General features: G+C 44.4%; 1 long non-coding RNA gene across 1 annotated transcript in view; it reads right to left on the reverse strand.

Moving 5' to 3' along the window:
- Positions 1-22,156, reverse strand: part of LOC141576885 (uncharacterized) — a 118,241-nt gene extending 96,085 nt beyond the window's left edge. The window contains exons 1-4 of the long non-coding RNA XR_012505311.1: positions 22,050-22,156; positions 20,257-20,416; positions 16,487-17,204; positions 10,202-10,381 (exon numbers count right to left, since the gene is read on the reverse strand). This is a non-coding gene — a long non-coding RNA (uncharacterized LOC141576885). The remainder of the gene's footprint in view (positions 1-10,201; positions 10,382-16,486; positions 17,205-20,256; positions 20,417-22,049) is intronic.
- Between the last annotated feature and the right edge of the window lie 4,815 nt (positions 22,157-26,971).

Below are 26,971 nucleotides of genomic sequence, written 5' to 3' on the forward strand. Positions count from 1 at the left end.
TCTGAGTTGTAACAACACACATTCTGTGTAAATAATATTCAAGGCCGTCTGCTTAAGGTGATTTAACTAGTCCCTGTCTCACTAGAATGATAAAGATTTCATTAAAACTTCATACTGCACACACACACACAAAACCCTGAATCCTTGTTACTTTAAGCCATATTCATATATTCATAAATATGCATATTGAATATGCATCAGAAACAAGCCACCCTCTTTAGTATTCAGAGTTGATCCTTCTAAAGTATCTGTCCTTGTGACAGCATATTTTTACTAAGCAGCTCTTGGGTGCTTCATATACAAGGCGTCCACCTCTCACAGTCAAACAAGGTAAAGGGCATCACTCAAATTTCACAAATGAGGAAATGTACTTAAGCCATGAAAACAACTTACATATTCATCATCAGGAAAGAAAAGAGTAAAGATTTTACTTACAATATTCACTGACAAAACTTTCCTCCATACTAAGACTACATAGAACCAATTCAGTCTTTGTAAATTTTTCTGTCAATAAGCACCACTAGAGAAAAACAAGCAACATCATTAGAAATGGTTGGACTTTCAAAGCCCACTCCAATTTTGCACTATAATAATTTTTAATGTTTTGATTTTAGTGTTTACAGAGCACTAAAATAAAAAAATATAAAGTTTTTAACTCATTGCCTGAGAAAGCAACATTTGTGAAAATGTACAATTTTAATTTATGCCACTCTGTCTAACATTCTCACTGGTGTCTCTCCTTTGAAGGCTTCATGAAGCTGAGATCACTAAAATCGGTCATTTATGGACTCACAGGAGTTCGGGAAACCACTCAACTTGGGGCTGATCAGAGGAGCCATTGAGAAAGCATCCTGTGCAGCCTGGGTTCCAGCCCTGAGCCTGCCAGCGCCAGCTGCGTGAGATTTGGGACAAGCTGCCCCATCTCTCAACCCCTCAGCTGCAGAAAAGGAGACACTGATACCTACACTTAAACACCTACTATGAATTAAAACATGAGGAAAGCATTTTAGCCTTAGGTAACTGTCCACTCAGAGCAAGCTTGGTCATTATGACGATGAGAATTACTTTTAATAAGTTAAGGCAGACCAAAAATTAGAAATCACCATAAAGGAGAAACATTTTATTTCAATGAGCATTTCCTTTTGAATGGATTGCAGAATGTTCCATTGATTTTTTTAATAAATCAAATTTTGTCCACTAATTATAGATTTACAGGTTCATGGACAAGTCTCCAGAAAAAGAATTAGAGGTCACTAACCTCTGCATACAAAGAAAGTAAAGTTTAAAAAAAATCAGGGGGGAGATTATACCTCACTTGAGAGAGTATGTGCTCAGCATGCATGCGGCCCTCAGTTCAGACACCAGTAACTCCATTTAAAAACTTTTTTTTTTAAGAAATGGAGAATTAACTCAAAATGGTGGAGGAATGCAGAATTTCTTTAGAGAATCAACTCAGATTTAAGATGGGGAAAAAAATATCCATTTCTCACAGGAAATCTTGAGAACTATGTAAACCGGATCTGAGATGTCTAATCTTTTAACATTATTCATGAATTCATATTACCAAGTCTTAAAACTGCCTGATAACCCACAGGGGTGATCCTGATCATAACAGCTGCCAACACGGATCGAGCTCCAGCTACGAATGGTCTGTTCTGCCATCTCTGCCCCTGAGGCCTTACCAGGCTGGGAGCACTAAATTCGGTCATTCATGAGCATCACGTGTAAGTCCTCCCTTTGTGCTTCTCACTCCCCCCCCACCAGACCCTCTGAGGGAAGCACTGTTATCATCTTCCCCAACCGAAGATAAGGCCACTGAGGCACAGAGACTAAACCTGCTCCAGGTCACATCGGCAATAAAGGACGTCTATAATTCTGCTGTTCTATTATTGACAAAGGAATCTGACATATCAATTCAAGGGAGACTGTTAAATAATCAAGTCTGTCAGGTCTTCACCTCAAAGAGCAGATACTATAGATTCCTGACGTAGGATGAGGCTGCCGCCACATACTGACTCAGCTTGAAATTAATATCCAAGATGAAGCAGCGGATACATGTAAATATTCACGACTGTCAACTACGCTCTCGGGTCTGGGCCCTTCACTGCCTGAACGGGGGTGAAATCCCCACCCGTGTCAGGGAGGGAAGCGCAGCTCTTCCGGGACTCACCCAGGATTCACGGGCTGTTTCCCCCACACAGGCTGTCCTCAACGATTAAAAAGCTCTCAAGAATTTTACACCATGCAAAACTAAAAGACGTTTCTGCAGATGGAGCACTTTCTCAGGCTTAAACCTTTTTTGCCTACACTCAGCAAGTGGGAAAATAACACATGTCTCTGCAAAGTCTTTGACCCTCACCACTCACAGGAGTAGAATGGCCTCAGCACAAGATGACTCTTCACGGATGAGAACAAAATAAAGCCGCCCCCAACCACAGGCACTCCTAGAGACAGCGCTCAGCAGTCTTCCGCACACTCACTGTTGTGCAGCCCTCACCACCATCTATTTCCAGAACACTTCATCATCCCAGAAGAACACCCCTGCCACTAGCAATCACTCCCCAACCCCCCTCCACCCAACCCCTTGCAACCATCACCTGCCCTCTGCCTCTGCATGTGCCTATTCTGGGCATTTCAGATCACTGAATTCAACAATATGTGGCCGTTTGTGTCTGGTTCCTTTCACTTAACGTGCTGTTATCAAGGCTCGTCAAGGTTGAAGTGGTATCAGCATTTCTCTTTTTTTTTTTGAAAGTGTTAAAGTTTATTAGAAGGTGGTAAGTACTATCAAAAAGAGTAGAGAGGAGCATAACTGATTGGGTTTCAAAGGGAAAAGGGCGGGTTGAGCAGTCAGTGTGGACTTCCCAGAACAGGTGGCCTTTTTCATATTCCCCTTTATTTATTTTTTCTTTTTTATTCAATTTTACGTCTGAATAATGTTCCACTACATGGAGATACTACATTCTGTTCATCCATTCAGCAGCTATGTATGGACGAGCTCCAGACGAATGAGTGTAAGAGGTGACTAGGCAGGGATGGCATTTAAGCAAAGGGCAAGATGTGCTTTCAAAAAAAAAAAGCCAACAAACAGAGGCACAAGGAAATTCAGCGCGTTTCTGGGAAAGTGCATGCTTGCTTCACGATGACTGCCGTGCAGGGCTGGGGGGGGGAGTGACAGGAGACACAATGAGGGAGTCACCTGAGAATATTCCCCATGCAAGCAGCTCAGCCAATTCTCCTCCCTCATCCTGTATTTTAGAGCCATTTTTGATAGGTTTTCTATTTCAAGTAATAGTACTTAGTTACACATCTGATCATCTGCATCAGATCACCTTACCTCCAAGCCACAGAAAGTCATTCACTGACTGGAGCAGCTCCAAGACATAAAGGTGATGGACCAGGGAGTCCTGCAGCATCCCGGCCTGCAGGCACAAACCCCCACATGTTCCATGGTGATGTCCGGAAAGTAAAATGCATGGAAATATCTCACTGCTTGTGCACGATATCTGCCCCCAAATTGCCCCAAAATCATGCTGGCAAAGCACTACTGAGCCCTCTCACTACAAAAAAAAAAAAAAAAAAAAAAAAGAGAGAGAGAGAGAACAGAAAAGAAAAGAATAAAGCTAAGAAGGCAAATTTAGGGTCTTCCATTGAAAACCAGCAACCATCACTGCCAGTAACTCAGCTGGAATGGTCCTGACTTCAAAAACCACTGCGCAGTTACATTGCAAACGTGATAGACATATATGTATTCCACGTAGATGATATTACAGTAGGATTTTTCTTTTCGAAATTTCCAGTTGCAAATTAACACAAGAAAGATTATGTTTCAGCTTTAAAAAACTCAATTATTTTCCACTTTCTTAATTTTGAACCTATTATTATTTTATAAAGGGTGCTATGCTGCAAATTATAAACTAACTATTTGGCTTCTGCCAACAAGACCTTTATGACTTCACTATTTCAGAGCAAGATTTAATGATGCTTTGAGAAGTGGGTCCTGGGGCGCTCACTAACAGCTCTTTAAATACTGACAAGGATGTGCTATTTAAGTAATGCAAAGGCTCTAACTCTACATTAACTCAGAAAGCAAAGAAACTACACCAAAGCCTTACTTTATCATTTTTAAATTTTGCTATTCTTTTGAATATTAAATTTCTTAAAAGATAAGATTTTTTTTGAGAAACACAGCAGCTGTATTAAATTTCCTCTCACCAAGAAAGCAATCTTTATCAAGAATAAATACCCCTATGGAAATCCAAAAGACGGGACGTTTCTAGCTAAGTGAACATGCAGATCTCAACACAAGACTAAATCCTATCAGATCTCACTCGAACGAGCTCAACAATGTCCTGTGCTACCCTGAAACTTAGCTCTTCTCTTCCAAATGTTGGCTGAGCTAAGATCATCGCACAATGCAGGGAAGAAGAGAAAATTCCACCTGGTTGCATACTTTTTTTCCAGCCACAAGGTGCCGCTAGGGAGTCCCCGTTAATAAGCCCTCCCCATGAGGAAATCCGGCATCCACACTGCCCCTGCCGTCCCCAAGCAGCCCCGATGCCCCTCACCCACTGGTGGCCCCCCAGCCTGTCAATGGTCTTCTAATATCCCTCCCAGTTGGTGGCATTCTCCCCCTCTTCCCTGCTTCACACACACACACACAAACACACACACACACACACACACACACACACACACACACACACACACACACGGAGCCAGGACAGCCTTCCCAAAGCACAAATTTGATTACATCACCCCCACTTCAAACCCTTCAGAGGCTCCCTGGTAGAGTTCTAGCCCCACCCCCGACGCTGCTCGCCCAGCCTCTCCTCAGTACCCAGGTCCCCAATGACCTCAGGCGCCCCCTGACCTGCTGCTACTTCCCACTTGCCTCCAAGCCCATTTTGACTGTTTGTCAAGGGAGCCTTCCTTCCCTCGAACCTCTACACTTTGGGTTAGGTGCCCCTGCTGTGTTCCTAGAACATTCTACGCTAAGACAACTTCTGACAATGCTAAACTCTCAAGAAGCAATACATTTTGCTTACTACTGTGAGTCCACCCTCTCTCCCCTGGACACTCAGAATTGCATGTATTATGAATAAATGAATGAAGGGGTGGGTCTCAAAGGGACGGGCAGAGCTGCTCTCGCCCACCCCGACCCCTTCTTTCTGTAGAACATCAGAAGCAAAACCAGGAGTACCTCTCCTGAGGGTCACTTTCTGCTGACACCCTTCACTGCCTCTTCTGTGTCAATTCTAGTAAAAAATCAAGCTCCTCCTAAGCCCTCCATCCCTAGGCCCACTCCAGTGTCCTCCCAAGCAGGGGCACCCTCCACCCTGGACCACACAGTGCACTCTCCCCGAGTCCCCACCCCATAAGCCTCCAGGCCTCTACCCGGGCTTCTCCTGCAACCTGAGTCACCCTCTTGATTCCTTCTCCTGGCTGACTCTTACTCTGTCCTCATAACTGAATGTAGAGCCCATTTCTTCAAGGAAGCCCTCTCTGATGATGTCCTTTAGCTCTTGGCTGGGCTCCATCTACAGCAGGACTGCTTGGCGACCAACTGGTGTTTGTCCACCTGCTCCTCTGAGACCATGAACTCTTGGAGGCCACGTGGGAAAAAGGAGTGAGACGATAAGAGGGGTGGGAAGAGCAAAAAGCAAAATCACAGCCCAAGTCCCAGATTCAACGATTCTGTCTCAGAAGAAAAGAATAAAATGTTTAATACGTATGTCATTTGGCTATGATTTTTGTGGCTCATGGAAAGCAAGAGGTTGGTGTTCTAGTCTAAAATCCAAGTTACATGCAAAGAAATGTACATATTCATATCCAAAGGAAACCAGAGCTGCTCAACAACAGTTTGCCGTTAAAATCAAAGGAAATTTGATAAAGGCAATCTCTCTCTCTCTCTCTTTGTTTTTTTTTTTTTTTTTGTATCATATAGTTGTAGAAGTATTTGTATAACTAAGAGATGGCTAAAGCCTATGATTCTGCACTGGAGTGTTTGGGGCAGAGGAAGCCCAGATTACATGCACTGTGTAAATACAATCACACCAACACACTGACAGGTGCCCTACTTGCTGAGCTGAAGTTCCAAAGCAGACAACCTTACGATGCAAGACAGCTCTCATTAGAAAGTAAGGAATGCAATGTTCTGTACTCAATTACTTACGTTATATGGGCCATTAAGCGATAGTGCATCTTGTCTAATGAAACCCCAAAATAAATTGTTAACGTCGATTTTCTCCATCTGACCCTTATTTGCTAACTTTGGATATCAAACCCTCACTCCATACAGAAAGCTCAGACCTACGCTGCAGCAGGTTACATCCAGTGGAAGAAAGCCTATCAAGGGAGAACTGGAGAGTTTCCCTTCAGAAGCTGCTAAGTCTGGTTTTGCACCAGTACGTCATTTGCAACCACGTCATCGTCAAAAGAGTAAGACCTTACCTCTGTGGGGCGAAAAGCACTGCGGTGCTTCTGAACCATTAAAGAACACTGAGCTTTGGGAAAGAGTCCTGAGGCACTTAAATCGTACTTTTTGTGAAAGGCTCCAATACTGACCCAATTCACCAATCCAGGTACAACAGGGAGGTACCGGAATTAGTAGAGAGAACATGCCCTTGAAGTCTGACAAGGCCCTGCTTGAATCCTGCTACAGCATTTACTAGCCGCGAAATGGACCAATTCCTTAACCCCTCTGAGAAGGCTTCCCAATCTGCAAAAGGGGGCTGCCACCGCCCACCTGGGAGGCACGGATGTGAATGCAACACGCAAGTAGTGAGGCCGACTACTACCTGACACGAGACCTGGCTAGTTTCCCTCCGCTGCCCTTCTCCCCCTTTAAACTTGCCCTGTTCCCCCTGGTAAGGGTCAATCCACGGACCAGACTGCCCGATTCTTCTGTGTATCCCCTGATACATGTCTTACCCTTAGGAGGCCAGAAAAAGGACTATCTCCTCCAACGTCACTATCAATGTTCTTAAGAGTCTGGGTTTTTTTAACTCTATTTTGCAGGGAGACTATTCCAGAACTGTCCAACCACCATTCTCCACTTTGGCTCCTCTCCCAGCGCCCGTCCCTTCTCACCTCAAATCTTCTGTCTGCTGGCCTTTTGTTCGTGGGAAAGAGAGTCCGCTAGGGTGGAGACTCCCTAGGCCTCTGTCCCTCCCTCACTGGTGAGTGTGACTACCTTCTCAACACACCCCACTCCGACTCCATCTTCCGAGGAGGTTCCCCTCCTGGAACATGCAGCCTCTGCATCATCCCCAGACGCGCACGCGTTGCCACAACCCTCCATTCAGATTTCTTCCTGGGGGGCCCTGCCCACCCCCAAGACCCTTAAGGATAAATGCCATTGCTCTGAAAATCCCAAAAGCCACTGACTGACACACCAAAGCTGCATGGTCTGGGCTTTCCTCCAACCCAGGCACAGCCCTGACCCGCCTCAGCCTCAGTCTGCACCTCTCAAGATGAGCTCATCCACCTGCACGGCTGTGAACACCAGCTAAGAATGACGACTCCCAACGTGTATCTCTAGTCCGGCTCCTTCACCTGAGCCCCGGGGCCATAGAACCGAGTGCCTCTTTCAAGTCCTAACTTGGATGACAAATGGAATCTTAAAAATGCCTCATGTCCACCATTTACTCTAGAGTTCGATTCCTGGCAGGTACCTCCCAGGCTCCCGATTTTAGTAACAGACCCAGAACCCACCTAGGTGTTTGAGGTCACATTCAATTTCCCCTGTTCCTCCCCCCGGCCCTGCCCTGGAATCAGTCTTGTCATTTCTATTGCTAAGCCAGTCTCAAGTCTGGTTCTGCAAGGACCACGGATGGAACCCCACAAGCTGACAGCAAGGTGCAGTGCGTCACAGTCCTCCGAAGAGAGCTCCCTGGAGGGGGAGGCATCTCCTGCCACTGGTCACCTCAGAAGGCACTGGATTCTCACAAAGGAGGCCCAGGAGAAGGGACTCAAGGTTCTCCTGTGGTCTGAATTTTGAAGGGCCCGAGGTTTGGGGGAGTTCCTTGTTAGCAGACACACCTGCCAGTGAGCAGATGAGGATGGGGGAACCCAGGCAAGGCTGTTCTCACTCCGACCCCTGGGCTCTCGGGAGCCACGGGAAAGGCCTGTGTTCAGGGCACAGCCCAGCCTTCACAGATCCCAGCCTGCATTTGCCAACCCAGAGAGCCTAGACTCCTACTTGCGATTCTTGTGTTCTGTTCCCCCCCAGAATGTGATGGGCTCTTTCAGAACGTCTGGCCTGTCTCAAGCGAGACCAAGTCAGTGAAGGATGAAGTGTCCACAATTGGACCAGGGCACGAAAGGGGAAACAAGGTCTCATGGCCAGCATGACGGTGGTGGCCAAACCCTTCCCCCGGGTGAGATGAACCAGGGTGTGGGTGAGAATGGAAGGTCACTTCACAGCTGACTAGGGTGTTGGAGACTCACTACCGCATAGTAACGACACGGCCGTCAGTGGTGGACGTCAGCTGCAACAGACACGGAGTCAGCTATTTACTGCCATCATGGGTTAATAGTAAAGGCTGATGCAGGGAGGACTGCATGGCTGCTGAGGCAAACCACAGACCCGGCTCTGAATGCCCACTGGCTGGAGCAGAGAGGAAGCTACAGTCCCCTTTAGCGGTCCCTGTGTCCACCAGATCCAAGTGAGCCAGCTACTTAGGAGAAGGACATTTTGTTCTGATACTCAGAAAAACCAGCCTCGTAAAGGGAAAATAAGAGTGGCAAGGGGTTTAGGCCCGCTCCTGCCTCTCTATGAAGGCAAAGTAAAGTAAATGGCACCGGGAAGGTGAATGAAAAAACAAAAAACAAAAAACCGGTGACTGCTTCTTCCAACAGCATCCCCTGCAGCTGCTCACCCCCGAGACTGCCACTTTCTCACCAGTGACCGCCGGCCAGGAAGCTCCGTCACGCACGTCACACAGCGACAGCCCTGAATCGCGTGCCAAGCACGTTTGTCTAAAAGCCAGAATCAAGGAAGATTCTGCAGATTTTGACATTCCAAGTTTAAATGCTCCTTGAAAAAAATCCCTCAGCAGCCGCCTAAATCAATTCACATCTCACTTCTTCAAAACAATCAAACATATTTAATAAGGGCGCATTTGTCACCAAACATAAGGAGGACAAAACTGGTTCCTCAAAGCAAGGATTTTAACAGGTATCAAACACCAGTGGGTGATGTGCTAACAAAGCAAAAATTCCAAAATCTAGAAAATAAAAAGATGACTAGGATAATATATGGATAAAGGCAACTATTAAGTTTTTGCTTTTTAAAGCGATGGGGACAGCACGGAGGACAATCTCGCTATTTCCAATGCAGGGTGTGCACAGTCCACTTTTCAGACGCAACAACATGCTCACAGGGCGGTACAAGATAGAAAGGGAAATAGAAAAAGGAAAAGAGGAACAGCGAAAATTAGAAACACATGAGAACAAAAATAACTGAGAGCAATTATAAGAATTTACGTGAGTTTGGTGAGGACAGGGACGAGGGGATGTTGAGACCCAACCTCACCTATTGTTCCAGGGAAGGCAGGGGCCTGAGGCGAGCGGCGCTGCCGGGGTCCCCAACATGGTCAGCGCCCCTAACCTAAACTTCACCTAGATGCGTGTAAACAGCTTTTGAGCTACAAAATGTGGTCGCAATTCAAGCTGGACAATTTTACTCACTCCCACCAAGAGTAACAGGAGAGAATTAGGCTCTGTTCCTGCACCAAAGCATTGTTTAAAAAATTAATGACTGTGTAATAGTAAAAGCAACAATGGAGTAAAAGTGACTGGAGGAGAACTTACTTGATCCGAGCTCACTGGCCGCGTTATCTCACTGACGTTCAGATGCTGGCTGAGCCCTTAAGGTACCAAAACAGACAGACCCACCAGGAGGGAGGTTTAATGCGCTGCTGTATTTTGATGCCGGGAGCCATGCCTGGTACACGAGGTTCTGGGTAAACAATGGTGACAGTGTCAACCACTATGGGCTAAGCACACAACCAGCTACTCCGCCAAATCCCAAGGACACACTTCAAAAGGCAAAAACAAGCTGGCATTCTCTGGTGGTTCTGCAGACTCAGAGCCAAGCAGTTGCTGAGCAAACATGTGACCAGTGCCTCCTGTGACAAAAGAGGAGGCACTGGCCAGGGGGCTGGGGCAGGGCTCTAGGCTTCCACTGCTCACCCACCATTCTGTCCAGGGGGAGATGTTGGTCCCTGCTTACGTTGCACCGATGTACCGACATTGACTGACGCCTGGGGACTCAGCAGGAGGTGACAGGTGACGGGAATTGATCCAGCCTGGGAGTGGCACGGTGCTGGCATCTGTGTCCTCAGCTTTGCCCAGGCCACTACATCTGCCAGCTCATCTACAAGAAGCAGAAGGGGAGAAAGCCGTGTAGATCACGGGGCCCTGTGAGGACAAGTACAGGTCATGGCCACAACATGCCTCGCCCCTTCCTTAAGATATAGAGGTATGTCCGGGGAGGAAGTGAAAATTCATCCAGAGCCCGCCAGGCACCACAAGCAGGTGGGACTCGGGTCCCCTGTAACTGTCACTCACAGGACTGGTCTGGACTTTCTTTTTATCAATTCTCTGGCATCTTCTCCTCCAACTTACCAACAACCGGAAAGTAGAATCTGATTTTAGACTCACAGAGAATCGCAGAACACCTCCTCCACAATGGGCCCGGCAGCACGTGCCAGGCCCTCCGACCGTACCTGTGGGACCGCCATGAGCCCTCTCCAGACTCAAGGCCCGAGGCCGTAGGTCGGGGGGGCACAGATTCCCACACTCTCCCCAGCAAATGGGGACCACCTCTCGGCAAAGGCATCTCACCTTCTTCTGCCCGAGGGACATCTCGATAGATATACAGGGAAACAGAGCAGAATGTGGGGGGGTAGGCAGCCCAGAAGAGCTCGTCTGCACTTCCAAGGCAAAGTGGGACCGTTGACTTAATCACAGGGACAAAGTGAGGACGAATCTTTCCCTGCTGTGCCCCATGCTCCGTGACACGCCTTTCCCTGTGTAAGGAGCTCATTTGGAAGCCCCTGGCAGTGTTTCTGTTGTCCTAAATTGGCATGGTGGTTGTCAGGCAGGGAGAGAGGGCCTGAGCCGTGCAGGTGCTGGACCTGGGAGGCAGGAGACAATGGCTCCACCCCCAGCTCAACCAGCACTTCATTCTGCGTCTCAGGATTCAGCATGACATCTATAAGCAAAGGGATGAGACTGTCCCAGGACATGCTGTCCAACAGGAATGAAATGACAGCCATGTAAAGAAAGTTTCCCAGTTGCCACATTTAAAAATGTAACCCCCCCAAAATAACCCCTAGAAACTGATTTTAAGAACATATCTTACTTATTCTACAGTATGTAAAATACTATCATTTTGACATGTAATCAATAAAGAAAGAAACAAGATAGTTTACATTCTTTTTACTAGACAAGTCTCAGCGTCTGATGTGCATTTGACCTACAGCACATCTCAGCTCAGAGCAGCCTCCTCCCCAGCTCTCCTAGCATCAGTGGCTTTGGCTACTCTATTGGACAGCAACTCCAGGGGTCACACCAGGGGAATTGGCTGAAAAGCGGGAGTAAGTGTCCATAATAACCCTAAAAGAATCTCTCTGAAACAAAGGCGGATTCACTTTTAAACGTCTGAAAACCGGCGGGTTTCACCTCCCTCACGCCTTGGCTACAAGACAGCCCTCCTCCTTGCTGATCCCTTTCTGGATGTAGGGAAGCAACCCTTCACACAGCCAGGGTGTCCGGGCATCCAGGTATACTTTCCTGCTCTCTGTGTCCAATCCCACAAAGTCCTCCTTCTCAAACAGGATGTAGAGCAGGAGGACCTTGTCCCCAGTCTTGTCGGATGCACAGTCCAGCCACTTGTACTTGAGCATGATGAAGAGAGACTCAGTGAAGTCCTCGATCCTCTTCTCCACCACCCTGCAGTCCTCGTAAATTGAAGGCCACGTCGGTGCGCGGCTGCTCGGCCACCTCCCAATGCAGCACAAAGACAAAGAGCCGAGAGTCATAGAGCGTGGTGCCATACAGCTCCTCTGCACGTGGAGCTTCTCGAAGGTCTTGGCCAAGAGGCAGTCGGTAATGGTGACAAGGCCCACGACCTTGCGGTGGGTCTGGAAGTCGTTCCACCCATTCTCGGGCGCATAGTGGTGACTGTAGTGGATACGGAGTGCCCACTGCGAGCCGCAAGGGATGATCTGCCTCACCAAGGAGATTCGCTTATAGATGCAAAAGAAATTCTCCTCTGAGATGATCCCCACGGGTTGGACCACCACTGGGAGAGTCTCGTGGTCCTAAGCACACTGCACGTAGTCAGGGATGTTCATGTTGCAGGCGCTGACGAGAGGGAAGAGGAGACCGAGGTACATACTGTGCTGCGGGCTGCGGGCCTCACTGGGTTGCGGTGACCTGGTGTGTACCAGTCAGAAGGCAGGGGAAGCCCAAGCAAAGCCGTGGGTACAGTTTGTCCTCAGCGTCTGCACATGGCTACCGCAGCTTGGATCACATTACGCAGCTTTTGGTCTAGGCTTCCGCCCTCTGCAGAAAAGGGTCATTTCTTCTTTTCTGTTTCCAAGCACCTAGCCAGGCCCTGATGCAAAGTCAATGCTCAAAACTGCTGAATAAAAGAATGAATAAAGGAACTGCTTCCACACCCCTCAGCAGGATATAATGCAAAGAAACACAGTAGGATCAAAAGACCTGGATTTCAACTCCAATTTATTTGAACTCCTAAGCTGTAGAATACTTGATAAGAAAACTTGCTTTGGGGAAGAGAGTACAGTTCAGTGGTAGAGCACATGCTTAGCATGTATGAGGTCCTGGGTTGAATCCTCAGTACCTCATTTTAAAAAAAAATGAAACAAATAAATTAACCTATTTACCCCCCTCAAAAAATATTTTTTGAATTCCAAATTCAAGAAAAAATAAACACCTTGCAATTGACACAACGTTGTAAACATGAGTATAATTCAATTAAAAAAAAAATCCTTGCCTTACAAGAATATATCTGGATTATGGAACTTTACAAATGTAAAATGCCTAGGTTACCACCTGCATAAAATGAAGGAAATGTACAAATTTACTATCCCTCATTTATGAGCTATATTTCCTTTGGGGGGTTTATAACCTCTCAGAGCTAATTTTCTCAGATTAAAAAAAGAAGGAAACATTACCGGATTCTCCATAGTGCTGAAGAATCAGATAAACCTATGATAGCATCTGACCCACAGAGTTTACTCAATAAATGCTTGTTGAATGAATGAATAAACAAGCAAAGTGAATGCTGCCCCCTGCCACAGAGCATCATGTTGGTACTGCCTGGAAATTCCAAGCCCACGTTTCACCCGACTCTACACTAACCATGGGTGACCTGGGCAGGCCTGTGTGCTCCTCTTAACCCCAGTTTAATCATGAATAGAAATGAGGGCAATAACACAAACCTCAAAGGGTTAGTGAGTCATTACTGAATTGTATCCCAACTTTGCAAGATGGAACCTTTAAAGAAATTTGGGCAAAAAGTCCGTAGGCCCTCTCCATATTATCTCTTACAACTACATGGGAATCTACATTATATCTCAAAATTAAAAAGTCTAATTTATTAAAGAGGCTATTGAGGTTAAACGAGCTCACTGTCTCAAATAAGGAACACACAGTACAAATAGGTCAATGCCCAGCCCATGAGATACACTCAGTAAACATTCCCACTGAGCCCACTGGTCCCTCCAACTTCAGAGCACGATGATGTGTCCTCATGGCCAGAGGCCCCTGCACCTGAAGCTAACAAAGCTAATGGTCCCCACTTTCAAGAACCCCTGTCACCACCGTAGGACTAATTTTGTACTTGTAATTTTTTTCTTTATATTAAATAGAAAAACGTAATTGCATAGCCTTCAGGCCACCAAAACCTGACTACAGAGATCATGATGGCAGCCCTTCTTCGTGAAACAATAAAATGAAAAGCCATTTCCACAAGATCTCTGTGTAAATCTACTAGGGAACTTCATCCTGGACTGAGAGGAAGAGGACTGGGGAGGAGGGGGCAATCTGCGGCACACAGACCCATGGGCCACCTGTCCCACGATGGACTTTAGACCCAACACTCACCCTCAAGGAACTTCAAAATAGACACAGACAGAGTGCTGTGGACAAGATTTTTTTTTTTTTTTAAAGAAATCCCTTATTCCCTCGCAGGTTTTGTTTCTACTGAGAAACAAATGTCTTATGTGTATAATGTTTCACAAAACACTTAAATTATTATCACCCCAACTTGACGCATTAAGAAACTGAGGGAGAGAGGTTTATCACATTGTGCAAGATTAGAGAGAGGCAAAAAAAAAAAAAAAAAGATTTGAGAGAGGCCACGTCGGACACCGTATTTAAACCCAAGCCCCTGTTCCAGTGCTCACACTAGAAAGTGGGATATACTGCCCCTTTCCTGCCCTCTCTCTGCAATAAATCTCTGAAGACTCTTTTCTGTGCCACCTGGAATCACAATCACTTCAATTTTCCACAAAGAGCTATGTCACATATTGGATGTGTCAAAATCTATATGTTGAATGGGAGGAGAGATTTGTATTTTCTGTTTCTCAAAGGAAACATGGCTTAAAAGAAACTGAAAAGCACTTTTCTAGTCTAAGTCTTCATTGTGCAGAGAAGGAAACGGAGGCTCAGAAGAGATGAGGAAAGGGCCTTATTAACAAATATTGCCTCAGCGCAGCACCAAGCCAGCCTTGGGCACTTCTTGGGGAGGATCTGGAAGGCCCAGGAGAATGAGTCTTAGAAAACGGAAAGAGAAGAAGCATACAAGGCCCCGTCTCTACACCATCATACCATGAAGTTCCACCAAATTACCCAGTATAGGTGCAGCCAACATTAATGTGGGATAAACTGGATATAGAAACCTGGAAGTCTCAACCATAGTGGAAATTCCAACATTTACTTTGTTTTTTTTCCCAGTTCAAGCATCAGCTCAGTGGGCACTCTGTACCAGGCACTACACGAGGCCTGGGGTTCTCCCAAATACACAACTCTTATATCACGTGAGCAAACCACACACAGGCCCACCAGAAGGAAAATGCCCACAGATAAGGTGGAATTACTGAAACTGAAAGCAGCCAACCAGCATATATTACTAGCAAAAACGGTGCTGCTACAAATAGACTCATGGACATAGAAAGCAAACTGTGGTTAGCAGGCAGGAAAAGGGGGATTAACAGATACACGTTAATAAATATAAAATAAATGACAAGGACCTACTATATAGCACAGGGAACTATAATCAATTTCTTGTAATGAGTTGTACTAAAAACAATCTAAAAGATATATAGATACATATGCATATGTTTATAACTGAATCTCTGCTGTACATCTGAAACTAACATTCTAAATTGACTACACTTCAATAAAAAATAATTTTAAAAAATAAGTAAAAATAAAAGCAACGCCATTTAGAAAAAATAAATGAATACTCTGATCCCCTTAGCTGTAGGTGCTGGAGAATTCTGGTTACAAACACCAAGTCCACTGGATCACTCCAACACTGGCTGTCACTCTTTCTGACCATCAGAGAGTCACTTGGCTTCATTGAGTTTATTTTCTCTTCTGTAGAAGGCTTCAGTTTGCAACTAACAATGTATAGAATCTCATCATTCACAAACCCAACAATTAATGAGGACTTCCCATGGGCCAGGCTCTGGAAATATGAAAATATAGGGTCCGAGATATATTCATGGGTAGAAGAAATTTATGCCATAAAGACATTAATTTTTCTTGCTTTGATAGACTGATTCAATACAATTCTGTTTAGATTTCCTACCAGATTTTTTATGGGTAACAAGATAATTTATGGTCAGGAACAACCAAGAATCTTCTTTAGAACCAGCACTGGGAAGGGGTGGATAGGTCAATCATTTCCACTGGTCTTTCTGAAGTGATGAAAACGTTCTGGAATATTAATGGTTGCACCACTGTGAATATGCTAAAGCTGCTGAATTGTAGCATTTAAGTGGGTGGACTTCATGGTGTGTGAACAATACCACAATAAAGACGTTAAATGAAAAAATATTTCTTGACAATTATTTTTCCCTCTATACAACTAGTCTGCCCCACAATTTAAGAAGAACCAAAAAACCAAAACAAACCAAATTTTGCCAGGAGCTCTTTAGGACTGCAATGTCCCTGAGTCTCCAACGCCTCTGGTGGTGCTGTTCCTGTTAACAGACCCTAGCTGGGCTGGGCTAGTTAGGGACTGTAACTATCTTTTTAAGATCGACGGTCACACGTTTCACCCTGGGAGAGGGAAAGATGGAGGATGTCACAGCCTCATGCCTTCAGCTCATTTTTAACTGAATCAAGCCTTGCTTTCAACACTGTAATCCCTATCACTATAAAAACAGTGACATCATCAAGCACCGCCATCATAACACGTGAAAGTGTTCAAGGTACTTACCTGGGGCAGAAACACTGAGGGAGGAGACGGAAGCTCGCTCAGCACTGACGCTCCCTTTTCCCGACTCCACCAGGAGAAGCTGGGGTTCACAGCCGGAGGCTCTCAGCCCGGGGAGCAGCGCCCACACCACTGAGCTGGTCCCCAGGGAGAGGGGAAGGGAGACGAGGGCAGCCCAGGGGTCGCGGTGCAGGGAAAGCTGGGGGGGGACGCGGGCTGTAGCCCCGCTCGGAGGCCAGCCTCAGCCCCAGCCGCCAGCCCCCATCCGGGTCCGCAGACCCCGCCCGCCCGGGACACAGCCCGCCCAGGGGCGGGGACGGGCCGGCGGCCGAGGAGAGGCAGCCCGGGAGGAGAGGACTCGCGGGCGGGAGAGGGGAAAGTGACTCCAGCCGCGGACTCAGGGGAGCCCGGCTGGGGCGAGAGGCGGCAGGTGCACACCTGGCCCTGGACAGCTGTGGCCGGGGCGCCGGGGCAGGAGCCAAAGTCCTACCAGGCGAAAGAGCTGAGCAGAATTTGGGGCCGATCCCATGCTCGGAGCTGGAGCTTCCAACCCTCGTTCCAGCTGGCACCGACTGCGCATGCGCAGGAGGGCCAGCGATCCTCTCTGGGTTCTGCGAGAGAAGGTGGGGAAGCGAGGGACAGAGAAGATGGGAGGAGGAGGGGAGAAGGGGAAAAGTGGAGGGAGAGACATGGACAGGAGGAGCAGAGAGAAGGCAGGGATCTGGAGGGTGGAGGAGAGTAGCAGAGATGGAGAGAAATAGTTTTAACTCTGGGGGCATGCTGAAGGAGGCAGCAGTCCTGCCTCTGCACACTTCTCTAACCCTTCAAGGCCCGCAGCTCATATTTTACCTCCCTGGTCCAGCCCTCCACCCAAGGCCTCTGCAGGACACCTACGGGGATCACACCCGTTGCCCGAAAGTGGAGCTGGGTTTCCTTTTGCTCTGGGAACCAAGCACCCGCAGGTGTTGTCGCTCAGAACTACCTTGGAAAGAGTACCTATTCCCCTTTTACACGCTGGGACACAGGCAGGCAAGATCTCTGCCTTAGCTCCACTCTCCCAGGTGTTGTGCTGGCGGGGAGCGGGAGGTACGAGGTCAGATCCCAGAAGGAGCATACTGCCTGAGTGTTGGTGCATAGTCCCCATCCTTCCTGGGTAAACCACACCCCACCCTCGGGGAACCATCAAGGGCACACAGTATGTCCCTGGGTGTGGGATAGCTGCCCTCAATTCCAGTGCCCAGCTTGCTAGGAAGATAGGAGTGTTACTGAGTCCAAATTCATTCTCCTTAGTGCAGGACAGGCCAGTAAGTTGGGAGACCAGGTGTTGGGGCATGGAATAGCAACTTTCTGTAAACCTAGATGGCAAACTAATTTCCTGGAAAACCATCTCCCCAAGTCAGAATTCAGGCTTCTTTCCTACGAGCTTGGTTTTTGCAATCTTCTTGATATAGGAATTCTTTGTTGTTAGAATCCTTTGTTCTTGCAGCTATCTGCCTGGGTCAGATCCCTGTAAACCTCCAACAAAACAAACGTTATTTTCTATTATGTAAATTGTTATCTTTATATGAATGGAAAAGTGATAAATATCCCTAAAGGTCAGAGCCATCAAAATAGGCTCTCCTGTATATTTTAGGCTCTAGGCAACATTGTTTTACAAGCAAGATGAAGCCTAGGAGACAGAACACAGGGTAAAAGTCAAAGGAACAGATCTAATATGGAGTCAGATTTATTCTTTTGTATTACCAGGGCAGAAGACACTTGAGGATTTAAATCCCTTTAAGTTAAAAATAAGTAATACTTTAAAGGAATTTACATACATAGGTCGGAATGTGCATAGCATATCTGGAAAACACACAAAGGTTTGTAAACAGTGGCATCTCCAGGGAGGGCTGAAAGAAGAGAGGATGAGGGAAAACTTCTTTCACATGTGTAATTTTGTGCTCTGTTTGAATTTTTTTAACCACATGCATGTATTTCTTTTTCAGTTAAAAAAATGTGTAATGGAGCAAAGGATTAGCAAGCTCAGCAAATACAGCAGCCATGGAATCACTGAGCCATCAATTTTGATTTAAGGCAGGAAGCATTTATTGACTCTCTCCTATGAGCCCAGTGCTGTTTTAAGACTTCTTTTATTTATTTTTTTATAAAATAATAAAGTGCTATTCCTCACCCCTGCCCATGGCTGGTGGAAAACCAACTGAGTTTTATTGAGTTGTTTTCCAAGGAGTAGAGATCAGTTATAAACAGAACACATCTTCAGGGCAAAACAGGAGGAGTGGTTTACCAGCAGGCCAGATAGCTTTGAAGGTTTTTCAACAGAGGCACACAGAGGCTGAGAGAGAAAGCCTCCAGGACCCTACGAAAAGCTGCCCAAACTGCCTTCTCCATGGCACTACTGAAATATGAAAGAAAAAATCTGAATCCATATTAGATCTGTTCCTTTGACTTTAACCCTGTGCCCTGTTTCCTAGGCTTAGTCTTGTTGGTTCTGCACCTTTTGTAAAACAATGTTGCCTAGAGCCTGAAATATACAGGAGAACCTATTCTCAAGGCTCTGAATTTGAAGGATATTAACACTTTTCTAGTCACATAAAGATAACAAGTTACAGAATAGAAAATAACATTTGTTTGTTGGAGGTTTACACGGATGTGACCCAGGTGAAGAGCTGCAAGAACAAAGGATTCTAACAACAAAGAATTCATACACCAAGTTTGCAACAACCAAGCATTCCCACTTCCCATTTTTAATATAAGAAGAGCCTGAAATCTGACTTGGGGTGATGGTACCCCAGGACATTATTCTACCATTTCTCAGCTGGCTTTCCAAATTAAAGTCGCTATTTCTTGCCCCAAAACCTGGTCTCCAGATTTATTGGCCTGTAATGCACGAGCAGAAGAAGCCTGGACTCGGAAACACAGACATTGAAAGTACCCATTTGGTATATTAAATGACCTGCTTCTACTCATCTTCCTGACGTTTTATTCTCTTGACCACTCCTGCAATGTTTATGAAAAACCTGTCATGTGGACACATTTCCACCTCTAGCCACTACCCTTCCAGGTAAGAACTGATGCCAAGAAGGCAATGGAAGTTGCTAGAAGGTATTACCTGGACAAAATAGAGCAGAAGTGGGTTCTGGCTGATGTTCAGGAGCAGGCTGGAACACATGACAAGATGTTATAAGTACGGATAGACAGCTGGGCACCAAAGGAGAAGCTTCTAAACTTCCATGAGGGACTTGTTGGATAGGAAGGAAAAGTCCCAGACTATAGCTAGGATCCCACCACGAGCTTCCTGGGCGAGTCTGGGCAAGTAATTTAAAATCTCTAGGCCCGTGCTGTCCAACATGGGAGCCACCAGCAGCATGCAGGAGTATGAAGTTATTCTGTAGCCAGACAGAATTATAAAAAGACATTTTATTGCAAAGGCCCAGCAGGTATAATATTTAAAAACTTTATTGGTTATCTTGACCTTACGAGTTATTTTTGTATGTGTAGGTTTCTGTGGTTTGTAAGGCCTGTGACTAATGATTCCGTTACAGTGAAGTATTTTGAAATTATAAGTTACTAGACACAGTATCCTCATATCACAGTTGAAAAAACTGATCCACATAAGCAAGGTGATCTGACTTATTAGTTATGAGCAGGGGCTCTTGGGCCAGCCTGCCTAAGTATAAATTCTCACTCTGCCTCCAGGGGGTTCTGTGTGAATCTTGGACAAATTATTGTTGTTTTTGTTGTCGTTGTTATTATTTGTGCCTCTTTTTCCTTACCTTTTAAGTAGCGAGGAATATGTGGACTCTATCTCCTACTGTGTTGGCAGGATTAAATGAGTAAACGTCTGTGCTGCCCACTTCCCTGGGTTTCAGCATTCTCCAGGCAATCAGTGCCAAACTCAGAGGCATTCTCCACTGTCTTCGTCAGTCTGGGATGCTGTAACAAATTACCGTGTGTCGGGTGGCTTAAACAACCAGCATATTCCTTATGGTTTGGAGGCTGAGACTTTCAAGGTCAAAGTATCCTTGAGAGGATTGCCAGCTCGAAGATGGCTGTCTTGCCAATATCTTCATATCCCAGAGAGCAGAGAGAAGCAAGCACTGTGGGGGCTTGTATAAGAACACTAATCTCATTCATGAGGGCTCTACTCTCATGACCTCATTTTATCCTACAAATCACCTCCCAAAGGCCCAGCCTCCCAATACCATCACCCTGGGAGATTGGGTTTCGACATATGGATTTTGAGGGGATGCAAACATTCAGTCCACACATCGGCTAAGTCTCCCAAACATGCAGTCATCAAACCTGTAGCTAATTTCAAAGTAATATTTATATCTCTCTGCCCATTTCCATTCCTACATCCACTATCACTGAAGCCCTGTTACATTTTATTCCTTATTTTTCTGGTAGAGATTTAATTGATTCCTCTAACTCCAATGCTCCCCTCGCTCCAGTCTGCTTAACAGCCCTGCCAGGTAAGTCTTCCTTAAAACACCTTCCCATTTCACCTGGTTGTTTTTTAGGTATAAATGTCAGAATCCTCTCCACACCCCATCCTATACCTTTAATCCGTTACACTACGGCTCACTATGTTATTTTCCTTTTACCAATGTAAGAAATTTCCATAAGCTTAAGAGCTTAAACCAGCACAGATTTATCAGCTTATGGCTGTGGAGGTCAGAGATCCAACACAGTTCTCATTGGGCTAAATTCAAGGTAGCAGCAGGGTTCCTTCCTTCTAGAGGGTCTAGAAGAGAATGTTTCCTTGTTGTTGTTGTTTTTTTCCAGTTTCCAGAGGTCACCCACCTTCCTTAGCTTGTGCCCCACGACTTCCTCCATTTTCATGATCAGCAGCCTTTCTGAACATTGCTCTATGGCTACACCTCCCTCTGATTTTAAACTCAGCTGGGAAATGTCCTCCATTTCAAGGACCCCTGTGATTACATTCGGCCCACCTGGACAATCCAGGCTATTCACCCTATTGTCTCATCTCAGGATCCCCTTGTCCCATCCAATTCAGGCATTATGGATGTGGCTGCGACACTCACCTGTGTAACATTTCCTCTCATTAGCATTTTATGGTTCAAGGCACTTATGAATGACTTTTTGTTTTTCTTCCTTAGCCTTTCTGCATTCAGTATGTCTGGTGGATTATATGAATCCTTTTTATTTGTCCCCCTGCACTAATCTTTAATAATGTATCATGGGTTTAAAACGCTAACTGATAGACAATTTAGAAGACAGAAATCCTCTAAGATTTTTGTCCTAAAATATCTGTCATGCATTTTGCCATGTACAGTAACATGTCACAGGTGGCTACCCTGTGGCCGGGGAGGGACATGATTCTGCCATCACACTCCCCTCATTTTCACCAATGTGCTGATCACCTAACCAAGGATCTATGCTCCCCACTTCGCTCACTTCCTCCTCCTTTCCATTGACTACCCTGTTCCCATCACTTCCTTCATTCAGCACATCAGTATTTCATGACCATATTCTTCTCTAAATGGAAAGGGTATCTTGAATCTAATGTCTTACAACACTTCTTACTCTATATGCACACACTGACCTGCACAGAACCCCGTCCAGCTCTTTATTTTCCTAGAATCTCCCAGAGGAATCAGTTCCATGATGATGGTGATGATGATGATGATATTGACAATGATGACAGGGACCGCTCGAGGATTCTGATAAAGAGGGAATCAATAAAGGGAGGGAATCATTGCAAAATTGCCCCAGAGACAGGCTTAAAAGTAAATAACTGCTATAGTGTTTAATGAAATTGCCTAATATTTAACTATTTTTAAAAATTTATATCGCTGAATTTAAAATTTTAATGGGAATTCTCATTCACCAGTAACCAAGATTCAACTCTAGGGCCAAAGTCTAAGGATTTTGATCTTCTAACAAATTGTCCACTAGCCTTTTAAACACGTGATCCTTTTAAAAAGCTTAGTGCTGGGCTGAAAATAAGCAGGATTCATATAATCTCACCAGACACAGTGAATGTGGAAAGACTAAGGAAGAAAAACAAAAAGCCATTCATAACGTCTTGAACTTCACGTTGCTCACAGGAGAAAATGTTTGCCAAGTTGAGTGTCACATCAACATGATGCCTGAGTGGGATGGGGAAGCTGATCTTCCTCATCAGACATTTATCCTGATTTGTTAGATTCCAACTCAGTTTCCTCATTTGATTTGCTTCTAACAAGTATGGAAGAATTTACGTTCTACCAAAAGCAGTCTAAACATTTTCCCCTGCTGTCAGGTCTCTGGACTGAATGTCTCCACAAGAAGGACATGAATATGCTTCATAGGGAATTCTTCCTGAGAAGCAACAGGATTTTCGAGGGCAGAACTGCAGGCCCCCCATGGAGGGCTGGAGGAGTGCTAGAGGGGGCACTGGAAAAACAGCAGGAGTGAGTTCAGATACTACCACTCAGGTCGCCAAAGACAGCATTGCTATCTCTGAGGATATGACATTCTCCCAAAAGTTCCATGAGTGAAGGTACCTGTGAACACTAAGCTGGTTGTTAAGAAACAGCAGCACATAATTTGCGTCACAACTCAATTACAGTATGTTTTGATATTTGGAAAATAATTAGCCCATTGTCCTTTGAAACTGCAGCAGTAGCAATAGAAATAAAAAAGGCTGAGCCGTCTTGGAGACAACAATCAATAAACAATTCTAAATCTGCAGGATTCCTTGACGATATGCAAGCAAAGAGCTAGATGTGTCTTGCAGATACCTCTTACTGCAGGGCGCTCTCCTGCAAAGCATAGAACTAGTTTTCTCAGCAGACAGAGGGAACCAAGTCAAGATTCCAAATCTTGAGATATTTACTATATGGCAGGAAAGATCACACAAGTACATCCAGCCAAATATGAATAAATGTAATCAAATATTATCAAATGTGATTGGAGCACAGATGAAACAGAAATTCCTTTCACCTGGGATGTAGAGAGACTTCTTCAGAAAATGTGGCTTTGGAGATGGCCAAAGACATGGGTGGAATTTTGGCAGAACAGGATGTAAGGAATTTTAAAACTGATTCTAAAATTCATATAAAAATACAAAGGATCCCAAATATCCAAAATAATTTTGAACAAGAAAAACAAAGTTGGAAGACTTGCACTATCTGATTTTCAGCTTTTTTTTTTTTTTAAACTACAGTAATCAGAAAGTATGGTGTTGGTGTAAAACAGGAAAATAGAATAATGGAGCAGAATAGAATGTTCAGAACTAAACCAACACTTATATAGACAATTGATTCTCAAAAAGGATGCAGTGGGGAAAGGATCTTTTCAACAATTGGTGCTGGAAGAATTAGAGAGTGATATGCAAAAAAAAATAAATAAACTTTGATCCACACCTCACAAAATATACAAAAATTAACTCACAATGGATCATAGATCTTAATAGGAAATCTAAAACTACAAAACAGCTAGGAGAAAAAGCATAAGCTTAAGCTTTATGACCTTGGGTTTGGCAAATATTTCTTTGCTATGACACCAAAAGTATAATCTATTTTATAAAGAAACTGATAGAGTGAACTTTATCAAAATGAAGACTCTTCAAAGCTGTTCTAAACACTGCTAAGCAAATGAAAAGACAAGCCATATTCAGAAGGTATTTGCAGATCATATATCTGATAAAGGTCTCTCTTTGTATCTGATCCAGAATAAAGAGGTCTCAAAACTCAATAATAATGCAAACACCTGAATGAATGAATGAGGCCAGAAAACACACTTCAGTAAAGATATCCAGATGGATAATAAGCATATGAAAAGATGCTGATTAAAGGTGCCATTAGTCATTAGAGAAATGCTTTTAAAAACCACAGTGAGATACTAGTACACATACATACAAGAATGAATACGATTAGAAAGACCGACCTTACAAAGTGCTGGTAAGGAAGTAGAGCAAGCAGAGCTGATACACACAACAAGGAATTTACAATAGTACAACCATTTTGGAACAGTCTTTAACAGTTTCTTTAAAAAAGGTAAATACCTATCTACCATATAACCCAGATATTCCTCATCTGGTGCTTTAGAAAAGAAAAGCATATGTCCATATGAAGACTTGTAACAAAATATTCACTGCAATTTTATTTATAATAGCTCAAGTTGTAAATAACCCATGCATCCATCAAGAAATAAATGGAGAAACAAATGATGGTCTATCCAAACACTGCTCACAACAAACTATTCAGTAAAAACCCAGCACAAAACAATACTCTGCTATAAGAAAAATAAGCTATTAATACAGCAACACAGATGACTCTCAAAATAATTACACTGAATGAAAGAAGTCAGACAACATAGAGTAGATACTGCATTAATCCATTCATACAAGGATCTTGAAAATGCAGACCAATATGTTGTGATGGAAAGCAGATCAATGGTTTCCAGGGGAAGAGATGGGGAGGGAGGGAGGGACAACAAATGGCAGGAGAGAAGCTTTGTGGGTGATGGGTATGTTCACTCTCTTGAATGTGGTCATGGTTTCTTGGGGATATACTTATGTCAAAACGTATTAGCTGTACACTTTATACGTGTGAAAATTACTTTGCCAAGTATACCTCAAAGCTGTTTTAAGAAAAAAGGCACTTCAGTCCTGATCCACCTCAGCGCCTGATTGGAGTGACATGATCAGTCCCTCACCCTGTTTGATTAACAGGAAGGTAGAAAACCTTTCACGGAAAATAACATATGGATTTTTCATTTGCAATGTCTGCCATGTAATAAAGAATTTCAAGACATGCAACATGTCAAGACTATATAACGGATAATATGAGAATAAGAAACATTAGACAAAGGATGCAAACCCCCAGGTGATGTAGGCATCAGAGTTACCAATAAAGGCTATGAAATACTTTTAATATTTTCAAGAAAATAAGGAAATTATGGGAGAAGAGATAACAGGGTAAAGACTTTCACCAGAGAAATATACTGGAATGTATTTTTAAGAGAAATCAAACAGATACTCTAGAACTGAAGCTTTCAGCTCTGGAAAAAGTTAAACAGAGCTAATTAGGATCCCTTTTAAGTAAAACTTTCAGTAATGCCGGGTAAAATACAACAACAAATGTAACACAGAGCTAACTATGGAAAGAGAAGTTCCCAGGTGACAATACAAAGAGGACACTTAAAGCCCAGAGTGGTAATCTTGTGAGCTGATGCCACCACACCCTGGAGGGAAGGGGTTTTAATCTGCACATAAATAGAGATACAATGTCCATTTAGGAAAAAGGGTCCATACCAGATGTAGAAGACTCTTCCTTTATATCTATATAGGCAGAGACAGAGATGTAAAGTGGCAGCAGAGGTCACAGTGACACAGGGCCCTGGGCCAAGGAGTGTGAACACCTCTGCAAGCTGGGAATGGTAGGAGGACGAATCCCTCCCTAGAGCCTCGGTGTGGAACGTAGCCTTGGCCACACGTTGGTTTTAGCCCATGACAATGACTTTGCACTTCTGCACAATAGAAGAGTGAGACGATGAATGTGTATTGCTTTAAGCCACTGAGTCTGTGGACCTTTGTTACAACAGCAAAAGGAAAGAAACTCAGGAACCAACATGAACATGAACCCCAAGCTGCCTGCTGTGCTGGCAGGAAGTTCTTTGTCTCTGATCCTGAGGGAGTCTCCCGTCTTCTGGCAGCATCCACAAACTACCTCATGCTAACTTGACAGCTTGCAGAGGGTTAAATCTTAACCCTGCACATTTCTTGATATTTAGTTAATAAAAATGATGGTGTCATCATGGGTATTTTTCCATCTTTTAAATACCCTTCAGTCTTCTAATAAAGCTACCTCTAATTGAGAGACAGTGTAAATAATTTTCAATCTTCATAATAAATAACTGTGGTTTTATTTGGTTATTTAAATTATGAATAATAATATTCACATTAGTAAAAGTTATTAAAATCAACATTGTTTAATGAAAATATCATTTCTCTTTGCATGAACATGTATTAACTACAATAAATGTTCCATGCTTTGTTCTACGATTTACTGTTAGAGCCTTATAGAATAATATATGCCTCAAAAGATTTTATGGCAAAGGGATTTCTTTTGGTGGAACAGTTCCTACATCAAATCTGGTGCATGGCTCAGGCCACTGGGAACCTAGAGTTGATAGAAATTAGGAGGCATTATAAACACAAAATGATTTTTAAAGATTTAAACAACTGGATGTGTGAAAACAAAGAATCCGAGAATATTCTAGTGAAATAAATGTATTTTTCAGCTTAAGCAAGACACTGGGTGAATAAATCTAAAATGAAAAAAACACCCAGAGATCAGCAGTGAGTCATGCATGCAGTGTGACTGATCAAAACCAAGTTGTTTCCAAACCAGTGTGCAGGCTTGATGCCTTCATGAATCAAGTCTGTGTGGCACCAGGTCACCTCGAATACATGTTGATGAGGTATTTATAAGCCCTTCACCATCCCAGCACAAAGCCCACACATGAGCCACAAGACCA

Source organism: Camelus bactrianus, unplaced genomic scaffold (assembly GCF_048773025.1).
Source record: "Camelus bactrianus isolate YW-2024 breed Bactrian camel unplaced genomic scaffold, ASM4877302v1 HiC_scaffold_43, whole genome shotgun sequence".
NCBI lineage: Eukaryota > Metazoa > Chordata > Mammalia > Artiodactyla > Camelidae > Camelus > Camelus bactrianus.